The 18,870-nt window shown below is 38.9% G+C and overlaps 1 protein-coding gene across 2 annotated transcripts in view; it reads right to left on the reverse strand.

Moving 5' to 3' along the window:
• The window catches only part of PRKACB (protein kinase cAMP-activated catalytic subunit beta), a 116,847-nt gene that overhangs the window by 81,297 nt on the left and 16,680 nt on the right, over window positions 1–18,870 (reverse strand). Inside the window, exon 1 of one of the 2 annotated variants that reach the window (XM_073357220.2) lies at window positions 13,099–13,802. The exons of the other annotated variant lie outside the window; for it this stretch is intronic. The gene's annotated coding sequence lies outside the window, so the exon portion shown is untranslated. Of the gene's footprint in view, window positions 1–13,098; window positions 13,803–18,870 lie in introns of those variants that run through there. 2 annotated transcript variants of the gene reach the window in all.

The raw sequence follows: 18,870 nt of genomic DNA on the forward strand, positions 1-18,870 counted from the left end.
AGCATATCATGTCTAAAATAATTAAAAATTCATGTTGTAAAGCTAATCATTCTACATCATGCTGTGTACAACTTTTCACTACAGGTCATCTCACAGCATTGTCAACATTGTCAAAGTAACTCTGTCAACCCATTTCCCTCTTAATAAAAATACAGCCTGTTGTTGCATTGTATACTAGTTATACAGAGCATGATTCTGCAAACTCTTACTCAAATAGTCACTGCTAGGGTTGCCAGGCCAGTTTTAGACCAGAATGCCCGGTGGAAAAGAGACCCTTGCAGCTCCGGTCAGCACCGCAGACCGCGCTGTTAAAAGTCCAGTCAGCGGCACAGTGGGGGCCCAGAGCTAAGACAGGCTCCCTCCCTGCCCTAGCTCCACGTAGTTCCCAGAAGCGGCCGCCAAGTCCCTGCAGCCCCTACATGCATGGGCGGTCAGGGAGGCTCCGCACGCTGCCCCTGCCCAAAGGGCCAGCTCCACAGCTCCCATTGGCTGGGAACTGCGACCAATGGGAACTGCAAGGGTAGCACCTGTGTGTGAGGGCAGCGTACAGAACCTCCCTGGCCCCCCATGAGTCTAGGGGCTGCAGGGACGTGGTGGCCGCTTCCCGGAGGCCGTGGTAAGCGCTACCGGGACCCTGCACTCCGAACCCTCTTCAGCACACCAACTCTCCTGCCCCAGCCCCTCCAGCACCCTAAGCCTCTTATCCCCAGCCTCACCCTAGAACCCGCACCCCCAGCCGGAGCCCTCACCCCCTCCGCACCCCAACCACCTGCCCTCACCGAAGCACCCTCCTGCACCCCAAACACCTCACCCTTTGCCCCACCCCAGAGCCTGCACCCAGAGCCCATACCCCCAACGCCCCAACCCCCTGCCCCAGCCCAGAGCTCTCTCCTGCACCCTGGACCCCTCATTTCTCGCCCCACCCGGAGTCCGCACCCCCAGCTGTTCTCCTGAGACTGCACTGGCTTCTAAGTGCAGAGTGGACTTTGATCTGGGAAGCCCTATATAATTTAGGTCCTGGCTACCTTAGAGATTGCCTTTCCTCACACACATTCATAACCACTGAGATCAAATGGGCTGAGCTGCTACAAGTTGCAAAATTTGAACTTGGATTCCTGGGGATAGGAGAAGCTCAGTGGAAGAGTGTCAATTATGGAATCTGTTTCCCTTTCAGATTCAAAAGAGTACAAGTTTGTTGACCATCAGGGGAATGCTGTAAGGCCCAGTGTTTTACCATGCTGGAATGGCTGGTAAGATAAAAAATGAAACTAATTGAATCAGTTACGATGTGTTCTTGCAATTAAAAGAAGTGGGTGAATAGTTTCAAGGTTGTTGGATGAGACTTCTCTGATTCAGCTGAAAATTAAATGTCAATTAATAACTGAATTACTTTTTGAACCAGATTAAATGCTATTTAAATAATTATGGAAAAATCAGTTTGTACAATGTAACTGAAATAGCATTGTAAAAAGATAAATTGGTTTGGTTTGTTTTTTTATTATTGGCTAAGGTTTTTTTATTTTTTACTAACAGATGTATTATAGAAATTGTGTATGTGCTGTCAAAGGCTTACAACAAGTACACTTTATATATCTACAGATAAATAAAATAAAAAGTAAAATGGAAATTTTGATAGTGATTCCTTCATTATAGAGTATAAATGAAAAATTCATAAAGTGTTTACATAAAATGAAATACCACAAAGTAATTCTGAGCTACTATAAGTAATGTGTATTCCGTTTTCATTTAGATATCAAAATACTCCCAAAACCGTAAACGAGAAATGAGAGGAATTCTCTTTAGTTTGCTTACTTTGCAGAAGGCAGTAATTGAGAAATAAGGATTTATACAAGTCATTTCAGAGGAACTTCAACTGTTTAAGATTAGTTTCAGAGTAGCAGCCGTGTTAGTCTGTATTCGCAAAAAGAAAAGGAGTACTTGGGGCACCTTAGAGACTAACAAATTTATTTGAGCATAAGCTTTTGTGAGCTACTGACTGCATCCGATGAAGTGAGCTGTAGCTCACGAAAGCTTATGCTCAAATAAATTTGTTAGTCTCTAAGGTGCCACAAGTACTCCTTTTCTGTTTAAGATTAGTGTGCACCACAGCCTTGAAACTGGGCCAAGGAGACCAATGGATAATTCATGATCCCTTTTGGAGGCAATTTACGTGGAAATACATAGAAAACCTACTCAGTGATAAACGCCACTAGTTTGCAATGCACTTTCCAAGAGTCTATCTACATTTTTAAAAAATTAGTACTGTTAGCATGTGGCAGTCACACATGTAGGCCAACTTCTCTTTTTGCACTAAATTAATAAGCACTTAGAAAAACATGAAGTGAATTCATATCCTAATTGAAGTACAAAAAGCTATGCTTTCCCTTTTGTAACAGGCTTGCCACTTTGAATATATGAGCCAAAAATCAAAATACACACTGTCATGCGGCAACAGTACTACAAGACTATACAATTCTCAAGAAGTCTCCTGTGTATGTCTCTGCATATTCAACTGTATAATAGTTACTTAACAGGTTTAATAAATATTTGCAATGAGTTCCAAGATCCTCACATGGAAAGTGCTATTAAAAGTGCCAGCTTTCATTTTTATTATTTTAAAAAAATATACTATTAAACTCCTGAAAAGATATGCTATCTCTGACAGGAGATTCAGAAATAGTTAATAGTAGAAGGATGATTGTTTCAAAACTATGTCATCTTTGAAGAGATTGACTGAGCTGCCTGCTCTGAATACACAAATAGATCACTGAGGTGACTGAGAAGTAAGGATTTAGATAAGTCATGTGATTCCAAGTTTAACAGCTTGGATTTTCAGGGCACCAAACCTGCACAGACAAGTCAAACAACATGAAAATAGGTCTTGTTATTAGATAGGAGTTCAAGCACACCTGTACACAATTTCACCATTTTATTGTAATTCAAAGCTGAAGACACAGCTTCCGTTCTTCTTATATTATTGATTTACATTCTACTGTGGACACTAACAGAAGTGTATTATGTGGTCAGTATTCTGTGATATACTGGCTTAGCTCAAATATTTTATTATTCTAAACTTAATTAATTAATCAATCAATCAATCTGATGGACAAGGTAGATGAGGTAATACCTTTACTTATCCAGCTTCTGTTGGTGAGACAGACCATCTTCTTCAGAAGAGCTCTGTGTAAGCTCAAAAGCTGGTCTGTCTCACCAACAGAAATTGATCCAATAAAGGTATAACCGCAACCACCCCGCCTCTTTACTACCCAAAGACCAATGCGGCTATAACACTGCATTCATTAACTTAATATTATAGATGTCTTGTATTACTTTATCTCAGCCTTGAAAAAGTTTCATAAAAATTCACTGGATCAGTCACAAAATTTATTTGTGCACTATAGCCATAATAATAATAATAAAAAAAATAAATATCTTACTAACTGTAAAAATGAATCTCTGGGTGAGCAGAATTTTACTGTGCACTTCATATTCTGCAACAATCAGAAAACCAATTAAGACCTCAGGGAAGACAAAGAACAGAGGAAAAAAGTGAACCTATCAACTATCCTTTTTGCTATTATAATTAACAATACTTAACCTCATTACATCAATAGTCATGAACAGACAGAATCTCACAAACCAAATAATTATCTCAATTTTCATATGAATACATAGATCAAAACAGTGTTGCGTGTCAGTTAAGGTTGGCCTAAAATATGCTACCTACAACCCCTCCCCCCATTTGTTAAAACATCATCATTAAGATTGGTTTCAGAGGAACAGCCGTGTTAGTCTGTATTCGCAAAAAGAAAAGGAGGACTTGTGGCACCTTAGAGACTAACCAATTTCATTAAGATTGCGAAGTCAAGGACTCAAAAGTTAGGAAGCGACAAAAATGACGGTTAAGAAAATACGAATGGCCCCACTGGGTCAGACTAATGGTCCATCTGCCCCAGTGTCTTGTCTTCCAACAGTGGCTAATGCCATTTTTGTCACCCAGTTTATTGGAATCCCATTGTAACTCTTCACAGTCTGCTTTGGCTTTAACAAATCTGGAGTAATTTTGCATCATCTGAAAATTTTGCTAACTTATTGTTCAACACCTTTGTCGAGATCATTTATGAATAAGTTGAATAGCACAGGTCCCAAACAAATCCTTGGGGATACCTGCTATTCACCTCTCTGCATTGTGAAAACTAACGATTTATTCCCCCACCGTTTATTTCCTCTCTTGTAACCAGTTATTGATCCAGGAGAGGACCCTCCCTCTGATCCCATGATTGCTTAGTGCACTTAAGAGCCTTTGGTGAGAGACCTTGTCGAAGACTTTCTGAAACTCCAACAACACTATAACAACTAGATCACCCTTGTCCACACGCTTGTTGACATCCTTTAATAGATTGGTGAGGTATGACTTCTCTTTACAAAAGCCGTGTTGACTCTTCCCAACACATCATGTTTAGCTACGTATCTGATCATTCTGATTTTTACTATAGCTTCAAATAGTTTGACTGGTACTGAAGTTAGGCTTACTGGCCTGTAATTATCAGGATCACCTCTGGAGCCTTTCTTAAAAAAAATTAGCATTACATTAGATACCCTCAATTCATGTGGTGCAGAGGTTGATTTAAGTGATACGTTACATAGCATAGTTAGTAGATCTCTAATTTCATATCTCATTTCCTTCAGAACTCTTGGGTGAATACCATCTTGTCCTGTTGACTTATTACTGTTTAGTTTATCAATTTGTTCCAAAACCTCCTCTGTTGACACCTCAATCTAGAACAGTTCCTCAGATTTGTCACTTAAAAAGAATGTATCAGATGTGGGAATCTTCCCCATGTTCTCTACAGTAAAGACCAAGAATTCATTTAGTTTCTCTGCAACTGCCTTGTCTTTCTTGCGTGCTCCTCTAGCGCCTTGATTGTCCAATGGCCCCAGTGACTGTTTAGTAGGCTTCCTACTCCCAATTTTTTTTTAAATGTTGCTATTAGCTTGTGTACTTAGCTAGCCACTCTTCAAATTCTTTCTTGGCCTGACTTATTATATTTTACATTTGATTAGCCAGAATTTATGTTCCTTTCTATTTTCCTCATTAGGATTTGACGTATTTTTGAAGGATGAGTTTTTGTCTCTAACCACCTCTTTCACTCTGCTGTTAGTCAGGGTGGCTTTTTTCTTATTTTTATTTATTAGTTATTATTATTAGGGATGTACATTTAGTTTGAGCCTCTATTATGGTGCTTTTAAAAAGTTTCCATTAGGAATGTAAATGTTTAACCAGTTAACAAATAAGCTTGATGCTTATTGGTTTCTGTTAACAGTTAAACTGCCCTGGGGTCCTGGCTGCCGGGCCCCGGGATCCTGGCTCTGAGCCCCCCCTCAACCCCCGGTCTCAGCATGCCTGGGATCCCCACTGATGGTGGGGAGCCCGGCAGCAGGGATCCCCGGGCATGGGGAGCCAGCAGCGGGGATCCATGTAAAACGTGAGGGTGCTACAGCTCTCCCAGTTCCTCGGTTAAACATTTAACCGTGTAACTGATAGAATTTTAATCAGTTACAAGGTTATTTTTTTTACATGTTATTTACATCCCTAGTTTCCATGCTTTTCACCCTTGTGAGTGTTCCATTTAAATAGCTTCCTTTTCTGTACTTCCCCTTTTTGAAGTTAAATGTTAAATGTGGTGGGTTTCTTTGGCACTTTCTTCACCCCTTCCTACCCAATACAATGATGTTATATTTAATTACATTAAAGTTGCTATTAGTGAGCAGTTTAGCTATATTCACCTGCTGGTGCTGATCCTGTGCTCCACTTAGGACTAAATCCAGAATTCCTTCTCATCTTGTGGTTTCCAGGATGAACTGCTCCACGAAGCAGTCATTTATAGTATCCTGAAATTTTATCTCTGCATCCCTTGTTGAAGTGACATGTACCCAGTCAACATGAGGACAGTTAAAATCCCCTATTATTGTGTTTTCTGCCTTTGTAGCCTCTCTAATCTCTGTAAGCATTTCACAGTCACCATCATCATCCTCTTCCGATGGTCAGTAGTATATTCTTACTGCTAAACTCTCACTATTCAAGCATGGCATTTCTATCCATAGAGATTCTATGGATCAGTTTGATTCATTTAAGATTTTTACTATATTTGAGACTCTGCTTTCTTTCACATATAGTGCCACTCCTCCACCAGCACGACATACTCTGTCGCTCCTATATATATTTTGCACCTTGGTATTACCATATCCCATTGATTATCCTCATTCCACCAAGTTTCTCCCAATGCCTATTATAGGAATATCCTCATTTAATAACAGGCACTCCAGTTCACCCTTCTTAGTACTTAGGCTTCTAGCCACTGGAGGGGAGTGTGTGGGCACAGATACATTTGTCCATTCCCCCAAAGCCTGACCACTTAACCTCCAATCTATCCCTCTGCCAATCCTGTCTCATCTCCACACCTGGCTCCTTGTTCCAGTGTCATTCTTTTTGCCTATCCAGACCCAGTCTCCACTTTGCAGGCTTCTCATCCCAGCCTCCATCTCAGTCTCCTTCTTTGGCCTTGCTGTCCTAATTTCCTCTTCCTCCTCCCCCAATCTTTCCCTCTCTGCTTGACCAGTCCCAGTTTTCCCCTGCCAGCTCCTAATCTTGTCTGTTTCTTTACCCACTCCTGCAGTGTCTTCAGATCCTAGTCTCCCTCCCCAGGTTCCTCATCTAGTCCCAGTCTCTCCCTCTACCTTAGCTCCTTGCCCAATCTTAGTGTTCTCCTGCCAGCCAATTGGCTCCCAGTTGCCTTCCCCACCATTTCCTTCATGTGCGCTCAGCTCCAGTCTTCTTGCCCAACCAGTCCCAACCTCTCCTCCCCCATTCTGGTTCCCAATCCCAGTCCCCTTCTCTCCCCCCACTCAGCCAATCCCAGGTTCCGCCCTCATCACCCCAGCAAAACAGATTCCCTGTCTCAGTCTACTCCTTTTCCTCTTCCATGGTCTGGCTTTTGTCCTCCCTGCATTCGAATCAGACATCTTCTTCTGCCACTTTGCCTTGGTGCCAGTGTGGTGTGGTAGGGGGAAGTGTCATTGACAGCACTAGAAAGACGGACTCCCTGCTCTCATTTCCAGGCCTCATCCCAGTCCAGAACATCTGGGAGTGGCCACTACAGACAAAGTCAGGTTATATGCAGGAGCTACAATGGGATGGCACATGCACAGTCTGGTCAGCATGAGGAGATGCAGGAGTCTCAAGCATGTTCAGTAAGGCCAAAATCTTCTGAAAATGTTGCTGTTAAAAATCAAAGAAGTCTACTTATCATGTGCAAACTACAATTGTTCAAAGGCTTACAGTTTGGCCAAATTTAGACAGATTTTCAGAGAGACAGCAAAAGGTACATCTTTCATACCAAGCCAAATGTCAAGACCTTGCTCCAAAGCATGAAGGGGTTAGAGCTTTTAAAAGAAAAGGTCACTAAAATTTAACATGGACAACAATGTATTTTTTGCCAGCCTCATCCTCAGAAATGGCTGAACTACTTTGGTTGACTTTTTACCCTCTGAAAATCAGCCTTAGGCAGAAATCCAGCATGTAAAGTTTTAGGCAAAACAGTTAAAGTTTGGCAAATTTATAAGCAACTAAAACCATATCTTATAACAGGAAATGTTTGGCAACCATACTAATAGGTGGCACAACCACCCCACCTATAATCTGACAGAAAGCCTAAAAAGCAAGAAAATGAAAAGTTAAGGATACCTACAGCCCATACTTTCTATTCTTCCATCCAGAGATGCACCTGACCACTGGCACAACGATCATACACCACAGACCACAACCTTAACTCTGCTCCAAATAGAGATGCTAGCCTCCCACCACTTCCTTCCCTAAACAACACCATCACAAACAGATAAGACTCTCCCGTCCTCCCATTATCAGTCCTTTTGTTCAGTTCAGTGACAGTACATACACATTTAGGTTTTGGGAAGAAAGGTGGGTGGATATACTGGAATCCCCACTGGATCTGCTCCTAAGCCAGTCAATCTCTTTGATGAAGATCCTGCTCTTCCTGAAAGGAATCATTGCTATACTGAAGATGTAGCCTTTCATGAACCTGTTCAGCTGGCTCAGGAGATCCACTCCTGAACAATGGAGCTCATCATAATTGTTTTAAATAAAAACATTTATCAAGCAATGGAGTTTTTTACCCCAAAATAAAAATGTCCCATGAAACTCATTAGGGTCTCAAACTTTTTAAAAACTATTAAATGACAATTTAAGTCTGATGAGATTGTTTTAATTTGTGCTTTCCATTTTTGGTCTTCATGCTTGGTTGTCATTTCTTACGTGGCCTGTGTAGTTCAGGAGATCTTGGAAACCAATTGTCATGGGTATCCTGGTTGACCAGGGGACCTACTGACCTGTTTTTCCATTTGGTCATTTTCTTTAACAGTGCCACTGAACGCTTTCACAAAGAACAGCATTTTCAAAAAAAATAGGGTACTTTGTTGAAGACTCTGGTCTTAACATAATTATTAAGGCAGTTGGAGTCTTAGGACTGCACAGAAATACATAAGGATTCAGTTTTGATGAAAAAAACGAGGAGTCCTTGTGGCACCTTAGAGACTATCAAATTTATTTGGGGATAAGCTTTCGTGGACTAGAACCCACTTCATCAGATGCATGGAGTGGAAAATACAGTTGCAGGTATATTTATACATAGTACATGAAAAGATGGCAGTTGCCTTACCAGGTGCAGAGTTAGTCTAACGAGACAATTTAATTATCAGTAGTGTTATCAGACACCATCATAGGACCTAACCACATCAGCAACACCATCAGGGACTTGTTCACCTGCACATCTACTGATGTGATATATGCCATCATGTGCCAGCAATGCCCCTCTGCCATGTACATTGGCCAAACCAGACAGTTTCTACGCAAAAGAATAAATGGACACAAATCTGACATCAGGAATTACATCATTCAAAAATCAGTAGGAGAACACTTCAACCTCCCTGGTCACTCAATAACAGACCTAAAAGTAGAAATTCTTCAACAAAAAAACTTAAAAAACAGACTCCAACGTGAAACTGCAGAACTGGAATTAATTTGCAAACTGGACACCATCAAATTAGGCCTGAATAAAGACTGGGAGTGGATGAGTCATTACAAAACCTAATTTTACCACACTAATTTCCCCCTACTGTTACTCACACCTTCTTTTCAACTGTTTGAAATGGGCCACCCTCATTACCACTACAAAAGTGATTTTTCCTCCCTTGGTATTCTACTGATAAAATAAATTTTTATTACTTTCTACAGTTTATATTTTTTAAGAGGGGCCCAAAAACATCATAGTTTTGTGAATTCTAACTTTTTATAGGCCAATTTTTAATTGATTGGGACCAGAAAGCTAACAAATTTACTTGAAAATCATGAGGAAATTCAACTTTATTTAAGAAATCATCTGCTGAAAATTTGTGGCAAGCATACTGATAAACTGCTTCCTGGACCTTGTCTACGCTAGGATTTTTTTTTCTTAACATTTTCTTCCATTGCTGTCACTGGTTTTGTTGCAGCAGCCACAAGGTCAGTATTTAATCCTTCATATATATAAACATGGAAATTGGGACTACTTTAAAATACAAATACCGCTTAGTCATCTATGCCTTTGTTTCTCAAGACAAGATTACTTCCCTTAAGGATTCATTTTAAATCCCTCTAGAAACTGATGTTGGTGCAGAATTCAGCTGCCTGTTTGTCAAATGGTATATTTTATTGTGAGCACGTTACACTGGCAGTGGCTGTATGAACTGCATTGCTTACACATTGTTGTTTTAGGTAGAATTTAAGGAGCTCCTTTTAACTAAAGACTTGGCTACACGGCAAGTTAGTGAGTGCAAAACAGGGTGCAACTACCACTACTTAAGCACAACTATTATAACAATTATAGATTTGATGCAATAATTGCATTTATGTTTTTATATGTTGTCAAAGACACCTAGAATTATAGATAGGTATTCTTATGTTTCCATAAATAAAAATAAATGCATGAATAAAGTAAAATTGAAATTTAGATCATCTGACTTCTAAGTACCCCACCGAACTCCTCGTTGTTTTTGTCAATACAGACTAACACAGCTACCCGATACTTGACAAATAGAAAAAGTAGCTGCAAACAAACACTAATTCAAGGAATTTGTTCATCTTCTGATTGAGTAGATTATTAGACCATAAGAACACCCACTGTCAGAACTGTAGGTGTGTTGAAACCTACAACTATATCTATGCAGAACCATCAATCAAATTGTCTGTCACACCACATAAAGTTTACACAGCTTATCAAGTCAGTAAAGAAGGGGAAACCCGTGATTTTGGTTTATATGCTATCCACCATATTACTATCCTTTTTGTAAAAATATCAAACCAAAGAAACTTGCTTGCAATTTTAAAAGCCAATAGTGTCTGCAAGGGAACATCTTGCTTATAAATGTTACTATTTCACAAATTTCAAATCCCCAGAACCGTTTCCTGTTCTCTGATGAGAACCAGAATCAGGACGAATGACAGGAAGAATCTTGAAGTAAGATATATAAAAGTGTAATAGCCAACTAGATCTGAAGGCAGCCCTAGAAGAACCATACTATTAAAAATATTTATCTCATGAGATTATTTAGGAATAAGAGAAGTGAGTTCAATTTATTAAAATAAGAGGGTTATTTAATAAGCTACTGCTTGATCCAAACTACTCTGAAGAATCGTCTGGTAGTTCAGAAGACCAGAAGTCCATAAAAATTCATTTGCAAGCTCTCTTTTTGGTCCTGGTTGATAAAAATAGTGTCACGATTCTTTAAAAAAACCTCAACAAATCACGTAACTGCCAACTGCACTAGCTGTAGCAGAATGCCTGATTTTGCATGATACATGTTGTGCTTCAGTTTATCTGATGACATGACTGAGCTCTTCGAAGCTAATTCCCCGCTGGGAAAATTTATATAGATGTTAATTGCTCATGCAAAGTAACCTGATATGATACATCATTTGAAAATTCATTTTTTAACCTGCTTTGTGAATAGTAAACCATTCAGTCACAGCCTGAGAAAACTAAAATAGAACAATAATGCTGTCCTGAGGCATCACATGCCAGTGGAGCTTCAGGTCAGCTGGGTAAGAAGGAGACTGTGTTGCTGAAACATGCTTTATTCCATAATAAATAAATATAGCAGCAGGAAGAAGCAGCAACAGAAGATCTTCCAAAGATTTGAATAAAGCTACAATCCAGGTTATTCTTAAATCAGATAGTGTAGTTTTCAATACCTACTTCAACACTAAATAAATCAGACTTTTTAATGTAATCTATAGCCCATGCAGTAAAAACACAAAAAACCATAAGCTACTTTTTCTGCATCTTGATAGGGACTAGAAATACAAGGCAATTTAGAGGTGTGTCCTACTGAAAAAAAAAATCTTTGTTTCTTTTTTTGTGCAACTGGGAATTCCTTCCAGCTATTTTTGCACAGTATAAGAGGCAGGTTCAGAAGAAGCAACATTCTCAGTAGTACTGTACTGTGATTGAGCAGATGAAAAACACCATACACAGAAAGAATAAAATAATATTCATTTAAATACAGAGAGAGAACACATTATGTGTACTAGTTTGCAGACATGAATTCTGAATTTGGTCAATTTTATTATGCTTACAATAATGACTTATTGCTGAAGTCTTGTAGATAATTTTAATTATCTGAGAATTTAATAGTGTACATTCATAAAATAAGTATGAAGTCATAATTTTTATTTGTTGCCATCTTACCAAAATATAAACAAATATTAGGAGTGCAGTGCCTTGTAAATTTGTAAAATAATTTCTCTCTAAAATATGTGGTCATTTGTACACAATTAACCAAATAGTGCTGCATCCTATTATTTACGTAATAGAAATTTTCTATTTACATGGCTCAACAGAAAACCAAGAATGTATAACTTTATCATACAAAAAAATCTTCCGGTACTAGACCTGATTCATATGTCCTCATGAGAGGCTGAAAAAAAAATCTATGGAACTAACTTGATTTCAAAGTTACAAAATTCTTGTTCCAAATTAATGTTTTCATATCCCTAGACAAGAAAAAGTATTTACCAGTACCCAATAGTTATTAAAAATCCCCCCTGAAAATTTAGGTCAAAAATTTCAGTTGGGCCTTAACCAGACCTCCAATATAGTAAATGCAATTTTTTGCCCGTGAATAATTTTGCCTCTGATTCATCACATGCATACAGGTGGGTTCTCAGTTGTTATTCCAAAGCCTATCCATTTATATCTAAATCTTAGTAATATATTTATATGGAGGTACAAGAAAATATTACTGGCATCATGCATTGCAAAATGAATTTGACTGTTGTATTCTACAAGTTCTGCATCCATTTGAAGCCAATGGCAAGATGAATAAAGTTGTTCTAAACAAGAATATAATTATTTCAAATTTATTTTTTTCTTTCCATTTATAGATAGATATGTATGTTTATATAATTGCCATATATATAAAAATGGAAATTATATAAACATACATATCTGATACACTATATAGTTAAAAGTCTGTCCACTGACAATGTGTAAATTTTCTATTTGAAAACCATACAAAACTAAAACATAATATTTCTGAAATTTAAACAGGACACCTAGTGACCACTATTTCCAGTCCCATACACAGACCTACCAAAGTATAAACTTCCAAAAAACATTGTTTGCAGTTTCCTGGTTTTGGCCTTTGTGTATTACATGATTTTTAAGAGACCAATATTTGAGCTAGACATATTTTAATTAGAAAAAATGAATATATGCTATTTATGATATTCAGTACCTTCACTAAAAATGTCTTTCATTAATCTACTCCCAACTTCTTATGAATCATTTAATGAACAGCAGCAACATATTAGTCATTCACACAAATCAGTACAGTAGAATGCTAATAACCAGATATCTTATGAAGAGATAATTAAAATAATATTTTCCTTGTTCATGAAGAACTAAAACTTGTCTTTCCCCTTCTCCTCTCTTTCTCTAACTTCAAAAGCGATATTATAGGAATAGAAACTACAGACGTGGTTACCTCTTTAACCGTTCAAATGGAGACTGCTCTTCAGTTGTTGATATAGTGATTCCTGTCTATACAGTATGTGAAGTGCTTTAGTATCCTTCTGGATAAAGAAGCTACAAAAATGTAAGATATTAATTTATTATTAATAAATAGTAATAATAATAATAATCTGTTATTTTTAAAACAATAAAATACCTTTTATGACCAGATTGTTGTTTTGTTAGCATTCATCCTTCAAAAGATGAATATCATTCTTTTTTATTTTAAAAACTACCATCACTAACCACATAGCCTCTCTTACTTGTAAAGTATGAATTTCTAAAAGTGCTTTGACAGAAACTTAATACAGGACTCTAAACAGAGTGTTTTAGTACTTCAAACAGTACTTTAATACTTCATTGGATGTTCAGTTTTATCCAATGCTGTAGCAATTAAACTGAGTATATACTTTCAGAACCATACCAATTAGAAGAGAGAACCGCATAAGAAATAAATATTTTATTTTTGTGCTCCCAGATTTATGACTGTCTGCCGCCAAAGAGTAGCATAAAGAAGCCATGTGTTACACCAAGACAAAAATCTCAGAACATATCCCCAAGCTTCACACGTAGATGAACTCTCCCAAATAGAAACAGACATGAATAGCATCTATACCACTATCCTGTGACGAATCACCAGTAAAGGTAATATACCCTACTCTGATTCCCTCTAGGCAGTTTCAGAGGCAACCACAACCAAAAGGAGTCCCTGCTAAGGCAATGCCAACGTAACCATGCTACTAGGGCACTGCTGTGAGTCATAGCAAGTACAGAGACAAACTGTACCCTACAATGGAATAATACAGGAGAAATTCCACAATGGAAGTTGTTTTTCTTACACAAGAGTGAATGATTTGGCTCCACTACAGGAAACAAATTGATTTAAGTTGAGGGACATTATGGTACTTGTATAATAAATGATCGACCACATCTTTTTCACCCAAGGCAAAAGGAGATTCCCCTTGGTAACAATAGCTAAAAAAAAAAATTGAGTTAAAAGAAATGCCAAAATTGTATCTTCCATATTATGAATTTTGTGTGTTTAGTGCTGAAATTTTGCGAGAGAGAGGAAAAAATATTAATAGGGCTGTCAAGCGATTTAAAAAAAATGAATCACAATTAATCACACTATGAAACAATAATAGAATACCATTTATTTAAATATTTTTGGATGTCTTCTACATTTTCAAATATATTCATTTCAATTACAACACAGAATACAAAGTGTACAGTGCTTACTTTATATGTATTTTTGATTACAAGTATTTGCATTGAAAAAAAACCAAAAGAAATAGTATTTTTCAATTCACCTAGTACAAGTAATGTAGTGCAATCTCTTTGTTACAAAAGTGCAGCTTACAAATTTATATTTTTTTGTTACATAACTGCACTCAAAAACAAATCCATGTAAAACTTCAGAGCCTACAAGTCCACTCAGTCCTCCTTCTTCTTCAGCCCACCGCTAAGGCAAACAAGTTTGTTTACATTTACAATGCTGCCCTCTTCTTATTTACAATGTTACCAGAAAGCGAGAACAGGCATTTGCATGGCACTTTTGTAGCCGGCATTGCAAGGTGTTTACATGCCAGATATGCTAAACATCCATATTCCCCTTCATGCTTCAGCCACCGTTCCAGAAGACATGCTTCAATGCTGATGGCGCTCATTTAAAAAAAAAAGTGTTAATTAAATTTGTGACTGAACTCCTTGGGGAGAATTGTATGTCCCCTGCTCTGTTTTACCCATATTCTATCATATGTTTCATGTTATGGCAGTCTCAGATGATGACCCAGGACATGTTGTTCATTTTAAGAACACTTTCACTGCAGATCTGACAAAACGAAAAGGAAGTCCCAATGTGAGATTTCTAAAAGATAGTTACAGCACTCAACCCAAAGTTTAAGAATCTGAAGTGCCTTCCAAAATCTGAGAGGGAGCATGCTTTCAGAAGTCTTAAAAGAGCAACACTCCGATGCGGAAACTACAGAACCCAAACCACCAAAAAAGAAAATCAACCTTTTGCTGGTGGCATCTGACTCAGCTAATGAAAATGCGTCGGTCTACACTGCTTTGGATTCTTATTGAGCAGAACCCGTCATCAGCATGGACGCATGTCCTCTGGAATGGTGGTTGAAGCATGAAGGGACATATGAATCTTTAGCACATCTGGGACATAAATATCCTGTGACACCGGCTACAACAGTGCCATGAGAACTCTTGTTCTCACTTTCAGGTGATGCTGTAAACAAAAAGCGGGCAGCATTATCTCCTGCAAATGTAAACAAACTTGTTTGCCTGAGCGATGAACTCAAGAAGAAGAAGGACTGAGTGGACTTCCAGGCTCTAAATTTGTTTTATTTTTGAAGGAAGGGTTTTTTTGTACATAATTCTACATTTGCAAGTTCAAATTTCATGATAAAGAGATTACACTAAAAAGATCCCCTGGGAGAATAACATGATGGGGAAAGGAGTCCAGGAGAGCTGGCTGTATTTTAAAGAATCCTTATTGAGGTTACAGAGACAAACCATCCTGATGTGTAGAAAGAATAGTAAATAAGGCAGGCGACCAGCTTGGCTTAACAGTGAAATCCTTGCTGATCTTAAATACAAAAAAGAAGCTTACAAGAAGTGGAAGATTGGACAAATGACCAGGGAGGAATATAAAAATATTGCTCGGGCATGCAGGAGTGAAATCAGGAAGGCCAAATCACACCTGGAGTTGCAAGTAGCAAGAGATGTTAACAGTAACAAGAAGGGTTTCTTCAGGTATGTTAACAACAAGAAGAAAGTCAAGGAAAGTGTGGGCCCCTTACTGAATGAGGGAGGCAACCTAGTGACAGAGGATGTGGAAAAAGCTGATGTACTCAGTGCTTTTTTTACCTCTGTCTTCACAAACAAGGTCAGCTCCCAGACTACTGCACTGGGCAGCACAGCATGGGGAGGAGGTGACTAGCCCTCTGTGGAGAAAGAAGTGGTTCGGGACTATTTAGAAAAACTGGACGTGCACAAGTCCATGGGGCTGGATACATTGCATCCGAGAGTGCTAAAGGAGTTGGCGGCTGTGATTGCAGAGCCATTGGCCATTATCTTTGAAAACTCATGGCAATCGGGGGAGGTCCCGGGTAACTGGAAAAAGGCTAATGTAGTGCCCATCTTTAAAAAAGGGAAGAAGGAGGATCCTGGGAACTACAGGGCAGTCAGCCTCACCTCAGTCCCTGGAAAAATCATGGAGCAGGTCCTCAAGGAATCAATTCTGAAGCACTTAGAGGAGAGGAAAGTGATCAGGAACAGTCAGCATGGATTCACCAAGGGCAAGTCATGCCTGACTAATCTAACTGCCTTCTATGATGAGATAACTGGCTCTGTGGATGAGGGGAAAGCAGTGGACGTACTGTTCCTTGACTTTAGCAAAGCTTTTGACACGGTCTCCCACAGTATTCTTGCCAGCAAGTTAAAGAAGAATGGGCTGGATGAATAGACTATAAGGTGGATAGAAAGCTGGCTAGATTGTCTGGCTCAATGGGTAGTGATCAATGGCTCCATGTCTAGTTGGCAGCTGGTATCAAGTGGAGTGCCCCAAGGGTCGGTCCTGGGGCTGATTTTGTTCAATATCTTCATAAATTATCTGGAGGATGGCGTGGACTGCACCCTCAGCAAGTTTGCCGATGACACTAAACTGGGAGGAGAGGTAAATATGCTGGAGGGTAGAGATAGGATACAGAGGGACCTAGACAAATTGGAGGATTGGGCCAAAAGAAATCTAATGAAGTTCAACAAGGACAAGTGCAGAGTCCTGCACTTAGGACGGAAGAATCCAATGCACCACTACAGACTAGGAACCGAATGGCTCGGCAGCAGTTCTGCAGAAAAGGACGTAGGGGTTACAGTGGACGAGAAGCTGGATATGAGTCACCAGTGTGCCCTTGTTGCCAAGAAGGCCAATGGCATTTTGGGATGTATAAGTAGGGGCATTGCCAGCAGATCGAGGGACGAGATCGTTCCCCTCTATTCGACATTGGTGAGGCCTCATCTGGAATATTGTGTCCAGTTTTGGGCCCCACACTACAAGAAGGATGTGGAAAAACTGGAGAGAGTCCAGCACAGGGCAACAAAAATGATTAGGGGACTGGAACACATGATTTATCAGGAGAGGCTGAGGGAACTGGGGACGTTTAGTCTACAGAAGAGAAGAATGAGGGGGGATTTGATAGCTGCTTTCAACTACCTGAAAGGGGGTTCCAAAGTGGATGACTCTAGACTGTTCAGTGGTAGCAGATGACAGAACAAAGAGTAATGGTCTCAAGTTGCAGTGGGGGAGGTTTAGGTTGGATATTAGGAAAAACTTTTTCACTTGGAGGGTGGTGACACGGTGGCAGGCGTTACCTAGGTAGGTGGTGGAATCTCCTTTCTTAGAAGTTTTTAAGGCCTGGCTTGACCAAGCCCCAGCTGGGATGATTTAGTTGGGGATTGGTCCTGCTTTGAGCAGGGGGTTGGACTAGATGACCTCCTGAGGTCCCTTCCAACCCTGATATTCTATGATTCTATTCACTCCAGTACCTGTATTAGGTGAATTGAAAAATATTATTTATTTTATCATTTTTACAGTGCAAATATTGTAATCAAAAATAATATACACTTTGATTTCAATTACACAGAATACAGTATATATGAAATGTAGAAAAACATCCAAAATATTTAATAATTTTCAATTGGTATTCTATTGTTTAACAGTGCGATTAAAACTGCGATTAATCACGATTAATTTTTTTAATCACAATTAATTTGCTTGAGTTAATCACGTGAGTTAACTGCAATTAATCAACAGCCCTAATTCTTAATGATGTAAGGTTACTGTTTACTAACTAGTCCACTAATAGTATACTAAACAAGGACCAATGCTAGCGTATCTCCATCTTCTAAAAGGAGTTTTTCCTTCTGGAATGTTTTACTACCTTGCTTTCCCAGAAAACCCACCGTATATGACTTGGGATCAAGAATGCACTTAAAGTACTCCAACTCCCACAATGACTACATGCATTTTACTACACCCAGTTTCTGCACGATTAAGCACAGACTCAACCTAAACCACAGTTCATTAAATATACACTTTTTCCATCATCAGGTTACCCAAAGAACAAATTGGTTTCATCACCATACTATTTAACACCTTCCCTCAGTGAAAATACCACTCTGTCTTCTGCCCACAGAAATCTAAATTCCGTCTGCTGCTTTATTGCCTATAAATGCACCAGACCCCACCTGTAATTTGCAGTCAACTTCTATAAACGTGTCTCCAGTGTTCCACAAATAACAAGTTGACTCTGACGATCAACAGATTTGCTATTGTTGTGCTCAACAAGCTGGCACCAGATGCATGTGTATTGTTAAAAAAAACATCTTATTAGGCATTACTCACAATTCATAGGATTCCCTACCACTTTTAGGATTCCCCACCACTTTAGATCCTTAATATCGCAGACACACACCGTCTCTTATTACCCGCAGAACCCAAAAAGAACGTATAAAAGAAGTATAAAAAACAAATTCCTTCCCCCCAAATCAGTATCAGCAATAGTCCAATTAAATCAATGGTAATCTCCATACCTGAGAGATGTAGCTGAATTAGGATAATGAGATCTTAATGAACTTTCTCTATCACCAGGCAACGTAAGTGACGTATTACTATGCAGAAGTATGGTGCTAGTCCCTTGCAAGATTAAGCTAGCTCAATTTTAAGGAAGAAAAT

This window comes from Lepidochelys kempii, chromosome 8, assembly GCF_965140285.1.
Source record: "Lepidochelys kempii isolate rLepKem1 chromosome 8, rLepKem1.hap1, whole genome shotgun sequence".
NCBI lineage: Eukaryota > Metazoa > Chordata > Testudines > Cheloniidae > Lepidochelys > Lepidochelys kempii.